Here is a 13079-nt window from a genome sequence, read left to right on the forward strand (position 1 = left end):
TTTGCCATCTTTTTTTAATTTCCTGTGAGTGTTGAACTTCTAATGTTATTGTTAAAGTTTATTTTTATTCCCCACAGTGTAAGTTATTCTGATTGAATGTGGTTGGTTGTAGTAAGATAGTGCCGAAATAGCTCAGTTGGGAGAGCGTTAGACTGAAGATCTAAATGTCCCTGGTTTGATCCCTGGTTTCGGCAGTTGAACATCAGGCTCACCTGTTGGTTTTTAATCCATGTGTGTTGATCTGCTAAGGCTTGTGTAAAAGTTAGTTTATTTTTACCCCCCACTTTTTAAGGTATTCTTTTTGAATGCTGTTGTTTGTGCATTTTTTTAAACCGAAATAGGTCAATTTCGATAGCGTTAGACTGAAGATCTAAATGTCCCTGGTTCGATCCCTGGTTTCGGCAGTATATCCTCTGGATGCCTTGATTTGCCATCTTTTTTTAATTTCCTGTGAGTGTTGAACTTCTAATGTTATTGTTAAAGTTTATTTTTATTCCCCACAGTGTAAGTTATTCTGATTGAATGTGGTTTTTTGTTTTAAAAAAGTGCCGAAATAGCTCAGTTGGGAGAGCGTTAGACTGAAGATCTAAATGTCCCTGGTTCGATCCCTGTTTTTGGCAGTGTATGCCATGATTTGCCTTCTTTTTTAATTTCCTGTGAGTGTTGAACTTCTAATGTTATTGTTAAAGTTTATTTTTATTCCCCACAGTGTAAATTATTCTGATTGAATGTGGTTGGTTGTAGTTTGATAGTGCCGAAATAGCTCAGTTGGGAGAGCGTTAGACTGAAGATCTAAATGTCCCTGGTTCGATCCCTGGTTTCGGCAGTTGAACATCAGGCTCACCTGTTGATTTTTAATCCATGTGTGTTGATCTGCTAAGGCTTGTGTAAAACTTGATTTATTTTTACCCCCCACTTTTTAAGGTATTCTTTTTGAATGCTGTTGTTTGTGCATTTTTTTAAACCGAAATAGGTCAATTTCGATAGCGTTAGACTGAAGATCTAAATATCCCTGGTTCGATCCCTGGTTTCGGCAGTATATCCTCTGGATGCCATGATTTGCCATCTTTTTTTAAATTCCTGTAAGTGTTGATCTTCTAATCTTGTTGTTGAAGTTTATTTTTATTCCCCACAGTGTAAGTTATTCTGATTGAATGTGGTTTTTTGTTTTAAAATAGTGCCGAAATAGCTCAGTTGGGAGAGCGTTAGACTGAAGATCTAAATGTCCCTTGTTCGATCCCTGGTTTCGGCAGTTGAACATCAGGCTCACCTGTTGGTTTTTAATCCATGTGTGTTGATCTGCTAAGGCTTGTGTAAAACTTGATTTATTTTTACCCCCCACTTTTTAAGGTATTCTTTTTGAAAGCTGTTGTTTGTGCATTTTTTTAAACCCAAATAGGTCAATTTCGATAGCGTTAGACTGAAGATCTAAATGTCCCTGGTTCTATACCTGGTTTCGGCAGTATATCCTCTGGATGCCATGATTTGCCATCTTTTTTTAATTTCCTGTGAGTGTTGAACTTCTAATGTTATTGTTAAAGTTTATTTTTATTCCCCACAGTGTAAGTTATTCTGATTGAATGTGGTTGGTTGTAGTAAGGTAGTGCCGAAATAGCTCAGTTGGGAGAGCGTTAGACTGAAGATCTAAATGTCCCTGGTTCGATCCCTGGTTTCGGAAGTTGAACATCAGGCTCACCTGTTGGTTTTTAATCCGTGTGTGTTGATCTGCTAAGGCTTGTGTAAAAGTTAGCTTATTTTTACCCCCCACTTTTTAAGGTATTCTTTTTGAATGCTGTTGTTTGTGCATTTTTTTAAACCGAAATAGGTCAATTTCGATAGCGTTAGACTGAAGATCTAAATGTCCCTGGTTCGATCCCTGGTTTCGGCAGTATATCCTCTGGATGCCTTGATTTGCCATCTTTTTTTAATTTCCTGTGAGTGTTGAACTTCTAATGTTATTGTTAAAGTTTATTTTTATTCCCCACAGTGTAAGTTATTCTGATTGAATGTGGTTTTTTGTTTTAAAATAGTGCCGAAATAGCTCAGTTGGGAGAGCGTTAGACTGAAGATCTAAATGTCCCTGGTTCGATCCCTGGTTTCGGCAGTTGAACATCAGGCTCACCTGTTGGTTTTTAATCCATGTGTGTTGATCTGCTAAGGCTTGTGTAAAACTTGATTTATTTTTACCCCCCACTTTTTAAGGTATTCTTTTTGAATGCTGTTGTTTGTGCATTTTTTTAAACCGAAATAGGTCAATTTCGATAGCGTTAGACTGAAGATCTAAATATCCCTGGTTCGATCCCTGGTTTCGGCAGTATATCCTCTGGATGCCATGATTTGCCATCTTTTTTTAAATTCCTGTAAGTGTTGATCTTCTAATCTTGTTGTTGAAGTTTATTTTTATTCCCCACAGTGTAAGTTATTCTGATTGAATGTGGTTTTTTGTATTAAAATAGTGCCGAAATAGCTCAGTTGGGAGAGCGTTAGACTGAAGATCTAAATGTCCCTGGTTCGATCCCTGGTTTCGGCAGTTGAACATCAGGCTCACCTGTTGGTTTTTAATCCATGTGTGTTGATCTGCTAAGGCTTGTGTAAAAGTTAGTTTATTTTTACCCCCCACTTTTTAAGGTATTCTTTTTGAATGCTGTTGTTTGTGCATTTTTTTAAACCGAAATAGGTCAATTTCGATAGCGTTAGACTGAAGATCTAAATGTCCCTGGTTCGATCCCTGTTTTTGGCAGTATATGCTCTGTATGCCATGATTTGCCTTCTTTTTTAATTTCCTGTGAGTGTTGAACTTCTAATGTTATTGTTAAAGTTTATTTTTATTCCCCACAGTGTAAGTTATTCTGATTCAATGTGGTTGGTTGTAGCTAGATAGTGCCGAAATAGCTCAGTTGGGAGAGCGTTAGACTGAAGATCTAAATGTCCCTGGTTCGATCCCTGGTTTCGGCAGTTGAACATCAGGCTCACCTGTTGGTTTTTAATCCATGTGTGTTGATCTGCTAAGGCTTGTGTAAAACTTGATTTATTTTTACCCCCCACTTTTTAAGGTATTCTTTTTGAATGCTGTTGTTTGTGCATTTTTTTAAACCGAAATAGGTCAATTTCGATAGCGTTAGACTGAAGATCTAAATGTCCCTGGTTCGATCCCTGGTTTCGGCAGTATATCCTCTGGATGCCTTGATTTGCCATCTTTTTTTAATTTCCTGTGAGTGTTGAACTTCTAATGTTATTGTTAAAGTTTATTTTTATTCCCCACAGTGTAAGTTATTCTGATTGAATGTGGTTTTTTGTTTTAAAATAGTGCCGAAATAGCTCAGTTGGGAGAGCGTTAGACTGAAGATCTAAATGTCCCTGGTTCGATCCCTGGTTTCGGCAGTTGAACATCAGGCTCACCTGTTGGTTTTTAATCCATGTGTGTTGATCTGCTAAGGCTTGTGTAAAACTTGATTTATTTTTACCCCCCACTTTTTAAGGTATTCTTTTTGAAAGCTGTTGTTTGTGCATTTTTTTAAACCGAAATAGGTCAATTTCGATAGCGTTAGACTGAAGATCTAAATGTCCCTGGTTCGATCCCTGGTTTCGGCAGTATATCCTCTGGATGCCATGATTTGCCATCTTTTTTTAATTTCCTGTGAGTGTTGAACTTCTAATGTTATTGTTAAAGTTTATTTTTATTCCCCACAGTGTAAGTTATTCTGATTGAATGTGGTTGGTTGTAGTAAGGTAGTGCCGAAATAGCTCAGTTGGGAGAGCGTTAGACTGAAGATCTAAATGTCCCTGGTTCGATCCCTGGTTTCGGCAGTTGAACATCAGGCTCACCTGTTGGTTTTTAATCCGTGTGTGTTGATCTGCTAAGGCTTGTGTAAAAGTTAGCTTATTTTTACCCCCCACTTTTTAAGGTATTCTTTTTGAATGCTGTTGTTTGTGAATTTTTTTAAACCGAAATAGGTCAATTTCGATAGCGTTAGACTGAAGATCTAAATGTCCCTGGTTCGATCCCTGGTTTCGGCAGTATATCCTCTGGATGCCTTGATTTGCCATCTTTTTTTAATTTCCTGTGAGTGTTGAACTTCTAATGTTATTGTTAAAGTTTATTTTTATTCCCCACAGTGTAAGTTATTCTGATTGAATGTGGTTTTTTGTTTTAAAATAGTGCCGAAATAGCTCAGTTGGGAGAGCGTTAGACTGAAGATCTAAATGTCCCTGGTTCGATCCCTGGTTTCGGCAGTTGAACATCAGGCTCACCTGTTGGTTTTTAATCCATGTGTGTTGATCTGCTAAGGCTTGTGTAAAAGTTAGTTTATTTTTACCCCCCACTTTTTAAGGTATTCTTTTTGAATGCTGTTGTTTGTGCATTTTTTTAAACCGAAATAGGTCAATTTCGATAGCGTTAGACTGAAGATCTAAATGTCCCTGGTTCGATCCCTGTTTTTGGCAGTATATGCTCTGTATGCCATGATTTGCCTTCTTTTTTAATTTCCTGTGAGTGTTGAACTTCTAATGTTATTGTTAAAGTTTATTTTTATTCCCCACAGTGTAAGTTATTCTGATTCAATGTGGTTGGTTGTAGCTAGATAGTGCCGAAATAGCTCAGTTGGGAGAGCGTTAGACTGAAGATCTAAATGTCCCTGGTTCGATCCCTGGTTTCGGCAGTATATCCTCTGGATGCCATGATTTGCCATCTTTTTTTAATTTCCTGTGAGTGTTGAACTTCTAATGTTATTGTTAAAGTTTATTTTTATTCCCCACAGTGTAAGTTATTCTGATTGAATGTGGTTGGTTGTAGTACGGTAGTGCCGAAATAGCTCAGTTGGGAGAGCGTTAGACTGAAGATCTAAATGTCCCTGGTTCGATCCCTGGTTTCGGCAGTTGAACATCAGGCTCACCTGTTGGTTTTTAATCCGTGTGTGTTGATCTGCTAAGGCTTGTGTAAAAGTTAGCTTATTTTTACCCCCCACTTTTTAAGGTATTCTTTTTGAATGCTGTTGTTTGTGCATTTTTTTAAACCGAAATAGGTCAATTTCGATAGCGTTAGACTGAAGATCTAAATGTCCCTGGTTCGATCCCTGGTTTCGGCAGTATATCCTCTGGATGCCTTGATTTGCCATCTTTTTTTAATTTCCTGTGAGTGTTGAACTTCTAATGTTATTGTTAAAGTTTATTTTTATTCCCCACAGTGTAAGTTATTCTGATTGAATGTGGTTTTTTGTTTTAAAATACTGCCGAAATAGCTCAGTTGGGAGAGCGTTAGACTGAAGATCTAAATGTCCCTGGTTCGATCCCTGGTTTCGGCAGTTGAACATCAGGCTCACCTGTTGGTTTTTAATCCATGTGTGTTGATCTGCTAAGGCTTGTGTAAAACTTGATTTATTTTTACCCCCCACTTTTTAAGGTATTCTTTTTGAAAGCTGTTGTTTGTGCATTTTTTTAAACCGAAATAGGTCAATTTCGATAGCGTTAGACTGAAGATCTAAATGTCCCTGGTTCGATCCCTGGTTTCGGCAGTATATCCTCTGGATGCCATGATTTGCCATCTTTTTTTAATTTCCTGTGAGTGTTGAACTTCTAATGTTATTGTTAAAGTTTATTTTTATTCCCCACAGTGTAAGTTATTCTGATTGAATGTGGTTGGTTGTAGTAAGGTAGTGCCGAAATAGCTCAGTTGGGAGAGTGTTAGACTGAAGATCTAAATGTCCCTGGTTCGATCCCTGGTTTCGGCAGTTGAACATCAGGCTCACCTGTTGGTTTTTAATCCGTGTGTGTTGATCTGCTAAGGCTTGTGTAAAAGTTAGCTTATTTTTACCCCCCACTTTTTAAGGTATTCTTTTTGAATGCTGTTGTTTGTGCATTTTTTTAAACCGAAATAGGTCAATTTCGATAGCGTTAGACTGAAGATCTAAATGTCCCTGGTTCGATCCCTGGTTTCGGCAGTATATCCTCTGGATGCCTTGATTTGCCATCTTTTTTTAATTTCCTGTGAGTGTTGAACTTCTAATGTTATTGTTAAAGTTTATTTTTATTCCCCACAGTGTAAGTTATTCTGATTGAATGTGGTTTTTTGTTTTAAAATACTGCCGAAATAGCTCAGTTGGGAGAGCGTTAGACTGAAGATCTAAATGTCCCTGGTTCGATCCCTGGTTTCGGCAGTTGAACATCAGGCTCACCTGTTGGTTTTTAATCCATGTGTGTTGATCTGCTAAGGCTTGTGTAAAACTTGATTTATTTTTACCCCCCACTTTTTAAGGTATTCTTTTTGAAAGCTGTTGTTTGTGCATTTTTTTAAACCGAAATAGGTCAATTTCGATAGCGTTAGACTGAAGATCTAAATATCCCTGGTTCGATCCCTGTTTTCGGCAGTATATGCTCTGTATGCCATGATTTGCCTTCTTTTTTTAATTTCCTGTGAGTGTTGAACTTCTAATGTTATTGTTAAAGTTTATTTTTATTCCCCACAGTGTAAGTTATTCTGATTGAATGTGGTTGGTTGTAGTAAGATAGTGCCGAAATAGCTCAGTTGGGAGAGCGTTAGACTGAAGATCTAAATGTCCCTGGTTTGATCCCTGGTTTCGGCAGTTGAACATCAGGCTCACCTGTTGGTTTTTAATCCATGTGTGTTGATCTGCTAAGGCTTGTGTAAAAGTTAGTTTATTTTTACCCCCCACTTTTTAAGGTATTCTTTTTGAATGCTGTTGTTTGTGCATTTTTTAAAACCGAAATAGGTCAATTTCGATAGCGTTAGACTGAAGATCTAAATGTCCCTGGTTCGATCCCTGTTTTTGGCAGTATATGCTCTGTATGCCATGATTTGCCTTCTTTTTTAATTTCCTGTGAGTGTTGAACTTCTAATGTTATTGTTAAAGTTTATTTTTATTCCCCACAGTGTAAGTTATTCTGATTCAATGTGGTTGGTTGTAGTTAGATAGTGCCGAAATAGCTCAGTTGGGAGAGCGTTAGACTGAAGATCTAAATGTCCCTGGTTCGATCCCTGGTTTCGGCAGTTGAACATCAGGCTCACCTGTTGGTTTTTAATCCATGTGTGTTGATCTGCTAAGGCTTGTGTAAAACTTGATTTATTTTTACCCCCCACTTTTTAAGGTATTCTTTTTGAATGCTGTCGTTTGTGCATTTTTTTAAACCGAAATAGGTCAATTTCGATAGCGTTAGACTGAAGATCTAAATGTCCCTGGTTCGATCCCTGGTTTCGGCAGTATATCCTCTGGATGCCTTGATTTGCCATCTTTTTTTAATTTCCTGTGAGTGTTGAACTTCTAATGTTATTGTTAAAGTTTATTTTTATTCCCCACAGTGTAAGTTATTCTGATTGAATGTGGTTTTTTATTTTAAAATAGTGCCGAAATAGCTCAGTTGGGAGAGCGTTAGACTGAAGATCTAAATGTCCCTGGTTCGATCCCTGGTTTCGGCAGTTGAACATCAGGCTCACCTGTTGGTTTTTAATCCATGTGTGTTGATCTGCTAAGGCTTGTGTAAAACTTGATTTATTTTTACCCCCCACTTTTTAAGGTATTCTTTTTGAATGCTGTTGTTTGTGCATTTTTTTAAACCGAAATAGGTCAATTTCGATAGCGTTAGACTGAAGATCTAAATATCCCTGGTTCGATCCCTGGTTTCGGCAGTATATCCTCTGGATGCCATGATTTGCCATCTTTTTTTAAATTCCTGTAAGTGTTGATCTTCTAATCTTGTTGTTGAAGTTTATTTTTATTCCCCACAGTGTAAGTTATTCTGATTGAATGTGGTTTTTTGTATTAAAATAGTGCCGAAATAGCTCAGTTGGGAGAGCGTTAGACTGAAGATCTAAATGTCCCTGGTTCGATCCCTGGTTTCGGCAGTTGAACATCAGGCTCACCTGTTGGTTTTTAATCCATGTGTGTTGATCTGCTAAGGCTTGTGTAAAAGTTAGTTTATTTTTACCCCCCACTTTTTAAGGTATTCTTTTTGAATGCTGTTGTTTGTGCATTTTTTTAAACCGAAATAGGTCAATTTCGATAGCGTTAGACTGAAGATCTAAATGTCCCTGGTTCGATCCCTGTTTTTGGCAGTATATGCTCTGTATGCCATGATTTGCCTTCTTTTTTAATTTCCTGTGAGTGTTGAACTTCTAATGTTATTGTTAAAGTTTATTTTTATTCCCCACAGTGTAAGTTATTCTGATTCAATGTGGTTGGTTGTAGCTAGATAGTGCCGAAATAGCTCAGTTGGGAGAGCGTTAGACTGAAGATCTAAATGTCCCTGGTTCGATCCCTGGTTTCGGCAGTTGAACATCAGGCTCACCTGTTGGTTTTTAATCCATGTGTGTTGATCTGCTAAGGCTTGTGTAAAACTTGATTTATTTTTACCCCCCACTTTTTAAGGTATTCTTTTTGAATGCTGTTGTTTGTGCATTTTTTTAAACCGAAATAGGTCAATTTCGATAGCGTTAGACTGAAGATCTAAATGTCCCTGGTTCGATCCCTGGTTTCGGCAGTATATCCTCTGGATGCCTTGATTTGCCATCTTTTTTTAATTTCCTGTGAGTGTTGAACTTCTAATGTTATTGTTAAAGTTTATTTTTATTCCCCACAGTGTAAGTTATTCTGATTGAATGTGGTTTTTTGTTTTAAAATAGTGCCGAAATAGCTCAGTTGGGAGAGCGTTAGACTGAAGATCTAAATGTCCCTGGTTCGATCCCTGGTTTCGGCAGTTGAACATCAGGCTCACCTGTTGGTTTTTAATCCATGTGTGTTGATCTGCTAAGGCTTGTGTAAAACTTGATTTATTTTTACCCCCCACTTTTTAAGGTATTCTTTTTGAAAGCTGTTGTTTGTGCATTTTTTTAAACCGAAATAGGTCAATTTCGATAGCGTTAGACTGAAGATCTAAATGTCCCTGGTTCGATCCCTGGTTTCGGCAGTATATCCTCTGGATGCCATGATTTGCCATCTTTTTTTAATTTCCTGTGAGTGTTGAACTTCTAATGTTACTGTTAAAGTTTATTTTTATTCCCCACAGTGTAAGTTATTCTGATTGAATGTGGTTGGTTGTAGTAAGGTAGTGCCGAAATAGCTCAGTTGGGAGAGCGTTAGACTGAAGATCTAAATGTCCCTGGTTCGATCCCTGGTTTCGGCAGTTGAACATCAGGCTCACCTGTTGGTTTTTAATCCGTGTGTGTTGATCTGCTAAGGCTTGTGTAAAAGTTAGCTTATTTTTACCCCCCACTTTTTAAGGTATTCTTTTTGAATGCTGTTGTTTGTGAATTTTTTTAAACCGAAATAGGTCAATTTCGATAGCGTTAGACTGAAGATCTAAATGTCCCTGGTTCGATCCCTGGTTTCGGCAGTATATCCTCTGGATGCCTTGATTTGCCATCTTTTTTTAATTTCCTGTGAGTGTTGAACTTCTAATGTTATTGTTAAAGTTTATTTTTATTCCCCACAGTGTAAGTTATTCTGATTGAATGTGGTTTTTTGTTTTAAATAAGTGCCGAAATAGCTCAGTTGGGAGAGCGTTAGACTGAAGATCTAAATGTCCCTGGTTCGATCCCTGGTTTCGGCAGTTGAACATCAGGCTCACCTGTTGGTTTTTAATCCATGTGTGTTGATCTGCTAAGGCTTGTGTAAAAGTTAGTTTATTTTTACCCCCCACTTTTTAAGGTATTCTTTTTGAATGCTGTTGTTTGTGCATTTTTTTAAACCGAAATAGGTCAATTTCGATAGCGTTAGACTGAAGATCTAAATGTCCCTGGTTCGATCCCTGTTTTTGGCAGTATATGCTCTGTATGCCATGATTTGCCTTCTTTTTTAATTTCCTGTGAGTGTTGAACTTCTAATGTTATTGTTAAAGTTTATTTTTATTCCCCACAGTGTAAGTTATTCTGATTCAATGTGGTTGGTTGTAGCTAGATAGTGCCGAAATAGCTCAGTTGGGAGAGCGTTAGACTGAAGATCTAAATGTCCCTGGTTCGATCCCTGGTTTCGGCAGTATATCCTCTGGATGCCATGATTTGCCATCTTTTTTTAATTTCCTGTGAGTGTTGAACTTCTAATGTTATTGTTAAAGTTTATTTTTATTCCCCACAGTGTAAGTTATTCTGATTGAATGTGGTTGGTTGTAGTACGGTAGTGCCGAAATAGCTCAGTTGGGAGAGCGTTAGACTGAAGATCTAAATGTCCCTGGTTCGATCCCTGGTTTCGGCAGTTGAACATCAGGCTCACCTGTTGGTTTTTAATCCGTGTGTGTTGATCTGCTAAGGCTTGTGTAAAAGTTAGCTTATTTTTACCCCCCACTTTTTAAGGTATTCTTTTTGAATGCTGTTGTTTGTGCATTTTTTTAAACCGAAATAGGTCAATTTCGATAGCGTTAGACTGAAGATCTAAATGTCCCTGGTTCGATCCCTGGTTTCGGCAGTATATCCTCTGGATGCCTTGATTTGCCATCTTTTTTTAATTTCCTGTGAGTGTTGAACTTCTAATGTTATTGTTAAAGTTTATTTTTATTCCCCACAGTGTAAGTTATTCTGATTGAATGTGGTTTTTTGTTTTAAAATACTGCCGAAATAGCTCAGTTGGGAGAGCGTTAGACTGAAGATCTAAATGTCCCTGGTTCGATCCCTGGTTTCGGCAGTTGAACATCAGGCTCACCTGTTGGTTTTTAATCCATGTGTGTTGATCTGCTAAGGCTTGTGTAAAACTTGATTTATTTTTACCCCCCACTTTTTAAGGTATTCTTTTTGAAAGCTGTTGTTTGTGCATTTTTTTAAACCGAAATAGGTCAATTTCGATAGCGTTAGACTGAAGATCTAAATGTCCCTGGTTCGATCCCTGGTTTCGGCAGTATATCCTCTGGATGCCATGATTTGCCATCTTTTTTTAATTTCCTGTGAGTGTTGAACTTCTAATGTTATTGTTAAAGTTTATTTTTATTCCCCACAGTGTAAGTTATTCTGATTGAATGTGGTTGGTTGTAGTAAGGTAGTGCCGAAATAGCTCAGTTGGGAGAGTGTTAGACTGAAGATCTAAATGTCCCTGGTTCGATCCCTGGTTTCGGCAGTTGAACATCAGGCTCACCTGTTGGTTTTTAATCCGTGTGTGTTGATCTGCTAAGGCTTGTGTAAAAGTTAGCTTATTTTTACCCCCCACTTTTTAAGGTATTCTTTTTGAATGCTGTTGTTTGTGCATTTTTTTAAACCGAAATAGGTCAATTTCGATAGCGTTAGACTGAAGATCTAAATGTCCCTGGTTCGATCCCTGGTTTCGGCAGTATATCCTCTGGATGCCTTGATTTGCCATCTTTTTTTAATTTCCTGTGAGTGTTGAACTTCTAATGTTATTGTTAAAGTTTATTTTTATTCCCCACAGTGTAAGTTATTCTGATTGAATGTGGTTTTTTGTTTTAAAATACTGCCGAAATAGCTCAGTTGGGAGAGCGTTAGACTGAAGATCTAAATGTCCCTGGTTCGATCCCTGGTTTCGGCAGTTGAACATCAGGCTCACCTGTTGGTTTTTAATCCATGTGTGTTGATCTGCTAAGGCTTGTGTAAAACTTGATTTATTTTTACCCCCCACTTTTTAAGGTATTCTTTTTGAAAGCTGTTGTTTGTGCATTTTTTTAAACCGAAATAGGTCAATTTCGATAGCGTTAGACTGAAGATCTAAATATCCCTGGTTCGATCCCTGTTTTCGGCAGTATATGCTCTGTATGCCATGATTTGCCTTCTTTTTTTAATTTCCTGTGAGTGTTGAACTTCTAATGTTATTGTTAAAGTTTATTTTTATTCCCCACAGTGTAAGTTATTCTGATTGAATGTGGTTGGTTGTAGTAAGATAGTGCCGAAATAGCTCAGTTGGGAGAGCGTTAGACTGAAGATCTAAATGTCCCTGGTTTGATCCCTGGTTTCGGCAGTTGAACATCAGGCTCACCTGTTGGTTTTTAATCCATGTGTGTTGATCTGCTAAGGCTTGTGTAAAAGTTAGTTTATTTTTACCCCCCACTTTTTAAGGTATTCTTTTTGAATGCTGTTGTTTGTGCATTTTTTTAAACCGAAATAGGTCAATTTCGATAGCGTTAGACTGAAGATCTAAATGTCCCTGGTTCGATCCCTGTTTTTGGCAGTATATGCTCTGTATGCCATGATTTGCCTTCTTTTTTAATTTCCTGTGAGTGTTGAACTTCTAATGTTATTGTTAAAGTTTATTTTTATTCCCCACAGTGTAAGTTATTCTGATTCAATGTGGTTGGTTGTAGTTAGATAGTGCCGAAATAGCTCAGTTGGGAGAGCGTTAGACTGAAGATCTAAATGTCCCTGGTTCGATCCCTGGTTTCGGCAGTTGAACATCAGGCTCACCTGTTGGTTTTTAATCCATGTGTGTTGATCTGCTAAGGCTTGTGTAAAACTTGATTTATTTTTACCCCCCACTTTTTAAGGTATTCTTTTTGAATGCTGTTGTTTGTGCATTTTTTTAAACCGAAATAGGTCAATTTCGATAGCGTTAGACTGAAGATCTAAATGTCCCTGGTTCGATCCCTGGTTTCGGCAGTATATCCTCTGGATGCCTTGATTTGCCATCTTTTTTTAATTTCCTGTGAGTGTTGAACTTCTAATGTTATTGTTAAAGTTTATTTTTATTCCCCACAGTGTAAGTTATTCTGATTGAATGTGGTTTTTTGTTTTAAAATAGTGCCGAAATAGCTCAGTTGGGAGAGCGTTAGACTGAAGATCTAAATGTCCCTGGTTCGATCCCTGGTTTCGGCAGTTGAACATCAGGCTCACCTGTTGGTTTTTAATCCATGTGTGTTGATCTGCTAAGGCTTGTGTAAAACTTGATTTATTTTTACCCCCCACTTTTTAAGGTATTCTTTTTGAATGCTGTTGTTTGTGCATTTTTTTAAACCGAAATAGGTCAATTTCGATAGCGTTAGACTGAAGATCTAAATATCCCTGGTTCGATCCCTGGTTTCGGCAGTATATCCTCTGGATGCCATGATTTGCCATCTTTTTTTAAATTCCTGTAAGTGTTGATCTTCTAATCTTGTTGTTGAAGTTTATTTTTATTCCCCACAGTGTAAGTTATTCTGAT

The 13079-nt window shown here is 37.7% G+C and overlaps 26 non-coding genes across 26 annotated transcripts; all 26 read left to right on the plus strand.

Moving 5' to 3' along the window:
* Positions 1 to 753: 753 nt before the first annotated feature.
* AC3HAE_038794 (transfer RNA phenylalanine (anticodon GAA)) lies at positions 754 to 826 on the plus strand. Its single transcript has one exon. It is a non-coding gene; the product is annotated as a tRNA-Phe (tRNA).
* A 1205-nt stretch (positions 827 to 2031) lies between these two features.
* Positions 2032 to 2104, plus strand: AC3HAE_038795 (transfer RNA phenylalanine (anticodon GAA)). Its single transcript has one exon. It is a non-coding gene; the product is annotated as a tRNA-Phe (tRNA).
* Positions 2105 to 2457: 353 nt separating this feature from the next.
* AC3HAE_038796 (transfer RNA phenylalanine (anticodon GAA)) lies at positions 2458 to 2530 on the plus strand. The gene has a single exon. It is a non-coding gene; the product is annotated as a tRNA-Phe (tRNA).
* Positions 2531 to 2882: 352 nt separating this feature from the next.
* AC3HAE_038797 (transfer RNA phenylalanine (anticodon GAA)) lies at positions 2883 to 2955 on the plus strand. The gene has a single exon. It is a non-coding gene; the product is annotated as a tRNA-Phe (tRNA).
* Positions 2956 to 3308: 353 nt separating this feature from the next.
* On the plus strand, positions 3309 to 3381 carry AC3HAE_038799 (transfer RNA phenylalanine (anticodon GAA)). Its single transcript has one exon. It is a non-coding gene; the product is annotated as a tRNA-Phe (tRNA).
* Positions 3382 to 3734: 353 nt separating this feature from the next.
* Positions 3735 to 3807, plus strand: AC3HAE_038800 (transfer RNA phenylalanine (anticodon GAA)). Its single transcript has one exon. It is a non-coding gene; the product is annotated as a tRNA-Phe (tRNA).
* Positions 3808 to 4160: 353 nt separating this feature from the next.
* AC3HAE_038801 (transfer RNA phenylalanine (anticodon GAA)) lies at positions 4161 to 4233 on the plus strand. The gene has a single exon. It is a non-coding gene; the product is annotated as a tRNA-Phe (tRNA).
* Positions 4234 to 4585: 352 nt separating this feature from the next.
* Positions 4586 to 4658, plus strand: AC3HAE_038802 (transfer RNA phenylalanine (anticodon GAA)). The gene has a single exon. It is a non-coding gene; the product is annotated as a tRNA-Phe (tRNA).
* A 143-nt stretch (positions 4659 to 4801) lies between these two features.
* Positions 4802 to 4874, plus strand: AC3HAE_038804 (transfer RNA phenylalanine (anticodon GAA)). Its single transcript has one exon. It is a non-coding gene; the product is annotated as a tRNA-Phe (tRNA).
* A 353-nt stretch (positions 4875 to 5227) lies between these two features.
* Positions 5228 to 5300, plus strand: AC3HAE_038805 (transfer RNA phenylalanine (anticodon GAA)). Its single transcript has one exon. It is a non-coding gene; the product is annotated as a tRNA-Phe (tRNA).
* Positions 5301 to 5653: 353 nt separating this feature from the next.
* Positions 5654 to 5726, plus strand: AC3HAE_038806 (transfer RNA phenylalanine (anticodon GAA)). Its single transcript has one exon. It is a non-coding gene; the product is annotated as a tRNA-Phe (tRNA).
* A 353-nt stretch (positions 5727 to 6079) lies between these two features.
* AC3HAE_038807 (transfer RNA phenylalanine (anticodon GAA)) lies at positions 6080 to 6152 on the plus strand. Its single transcript has one exon. It is a non-coding gene; the product is annotated as a tRNA-Phe (tRNA).
* A 778-nt stretch (positions 6153 to 6930) lies between these two features.
* Positions 6931 to 7003, plus strand: AC3HAE_038808 (transfer RNA phenylalanine (anticodon GAA)). The gene has a single exon. It is a non-coding gene; the product is annotated as a tRNA-Phe (tRNA).
* A 353-nt stretch (positions 7004 to 7356) lies between these two features.
* On the plus strand, positions 7357 to 7429 carry AC3HAE_038810 (transfer RNA phenylalanine (anticodon GAA)). Its single transcript has one exon. It is a non-coding gene; the product is annotated as a tRNA-Phe (tRNA).
* Positions 7430 to 7782: 353 nt separating this feature from the next.
* On the plus strand, positions 7783 to 7855 carry AC3HAE_038811 (transfer RNA phenylalanine (anticodon GAA)). Its single transcript has one exon. It is a non-coding gene; the product is annotated as a tRNA-Phe (tRNA).
* A 352-nt stretch (positions 7856 to 8207) lies between these two features.
* On the plus strand, positions 8208 to 8280 carry AC3HAE_038812 (transfer RNA phenylalanine (anticodon GAA)). The gene has a single exon. It is a non-coding gene; the product is annotated as a tRNA-Phe (tRNA).
* Positions 8281 to 8633: 353 nt separating this feature from the next.
* AC3HAE_038813 (transfer RNA phenylalanine (anticodon GAA)) lies at positions 8634 to 8706 on the plus strand. The gene has a single exon. It is a non-coding gene; the product is annotated as a tRNA-Phe (tRNA).
* A 353-nt stretch (positions 8707 to 9059) lies between these two features.
* AC3HAE_038814 (transfer RNA phenylalanine (anticodon GAA)) lies at positions 9060 to 9132 on the plus strand. The gene has a single exon. It is a non-coding gene; the product is annotated as a tRNA-Phe (tRNA).
* Positions 9133 to 9485: 353 nt separating this feature from the next.
* On the plus strand, positions 9486 to 9558 carry AC3HAE_038816 (transfer RNA phenylalanine (anticodon GAA)). Its single transcript has one exon. It is a non-coding gene; the product is annotated as a tRNA-Phe (tRNA).
* A 352-nt stretch (positions 9559 to 9910) lies between these two features.
* On the plus strand, positions 9911 to 9983 carry AC3HAE_038817 (transfer RNA phenylalanine (anticodon GAA)). Its single transcript has one exon. It is a non-coding gene; the product is annotated as a tRNA-Phe (tRNA).
* A 143-nt stretch (positions 9984 to 10126) lies between these two features.
* AC3HAE_038818 (transfer RNA phenylalanine (anticodon GAA)) lies at positions 10127 to 10199 on the plus strand. The gene has a single exon. It is a non-coding gene; the product is annotated as a tRNA-Phe (tRNA).
* A 353-nt stretch (positions 10200 to 10552) lies between these two features.
* AC3HAE_038819 (transfer RNA phenylalanine (anticodon GAA)) lies at positions 10553 to 10625 on the plus strand. The gene has a single exon. It is a non-coding gene; the product is annotated as a tRNA-Phe (tRNA).
* A 353-nt stretch (positions 10626 to 10978) lies between these two features.
* Positions 10979 to 11051, plus strand: AC3HAE_038821 (transfer RNA phenylalanine (anticodon GAA)). The gene has a single exon. It is a non-coding gene; the product is annotated as a tRNA-Phe (tRNA).
* Positions 11052 to 11404: 353 nt separating this feature from the next.
* Positions 11405 to 11477, plus strand: AC3HAE_038822 (transfer RNA phenylalanine (anticodon GAA)). The gene has a single exon. It is a non-coding gene; the product is annotated as a tRNA-Phe (tRNA).
* A 778-nt stretch (positions 11478 to 12255) lies between these two features.
* On the plus strand, positions 12256 to 12328 carry AC3HAE_038823 (transfer RNA phenylalanine (anticodon GAA)). The gene has a single exon. It is a non-coding gene; the product is annotated as a tRNA-Phe (tRNA).
* Positions 12329 to 12681: 353 nt separating this feature from the next.
* AC3HAE_038824 (transfer RNA phenylalanine (anticodon GAA)) lies at positions 12682 to 12754 on the plus strand. Its single transcript has one exon. It is a non-coding gene; the product is annotated as a tRNA-Phe (tRNA).
* The last annotated feature ends 325 nt before the right edge of the window (positions 12755 to 13079 follow it).

Source organism: Micromesistius poutassou, assembly GCF_964030765.1.
Source record: "Micromesistius poutassou genome assembly, chromosome: 23".
NCBI lineage: Eukaryota > Metazoa > Chordata > Actinopteri > Gadiformes > Gadidae > Micromesistius > Micromesistius poutassou.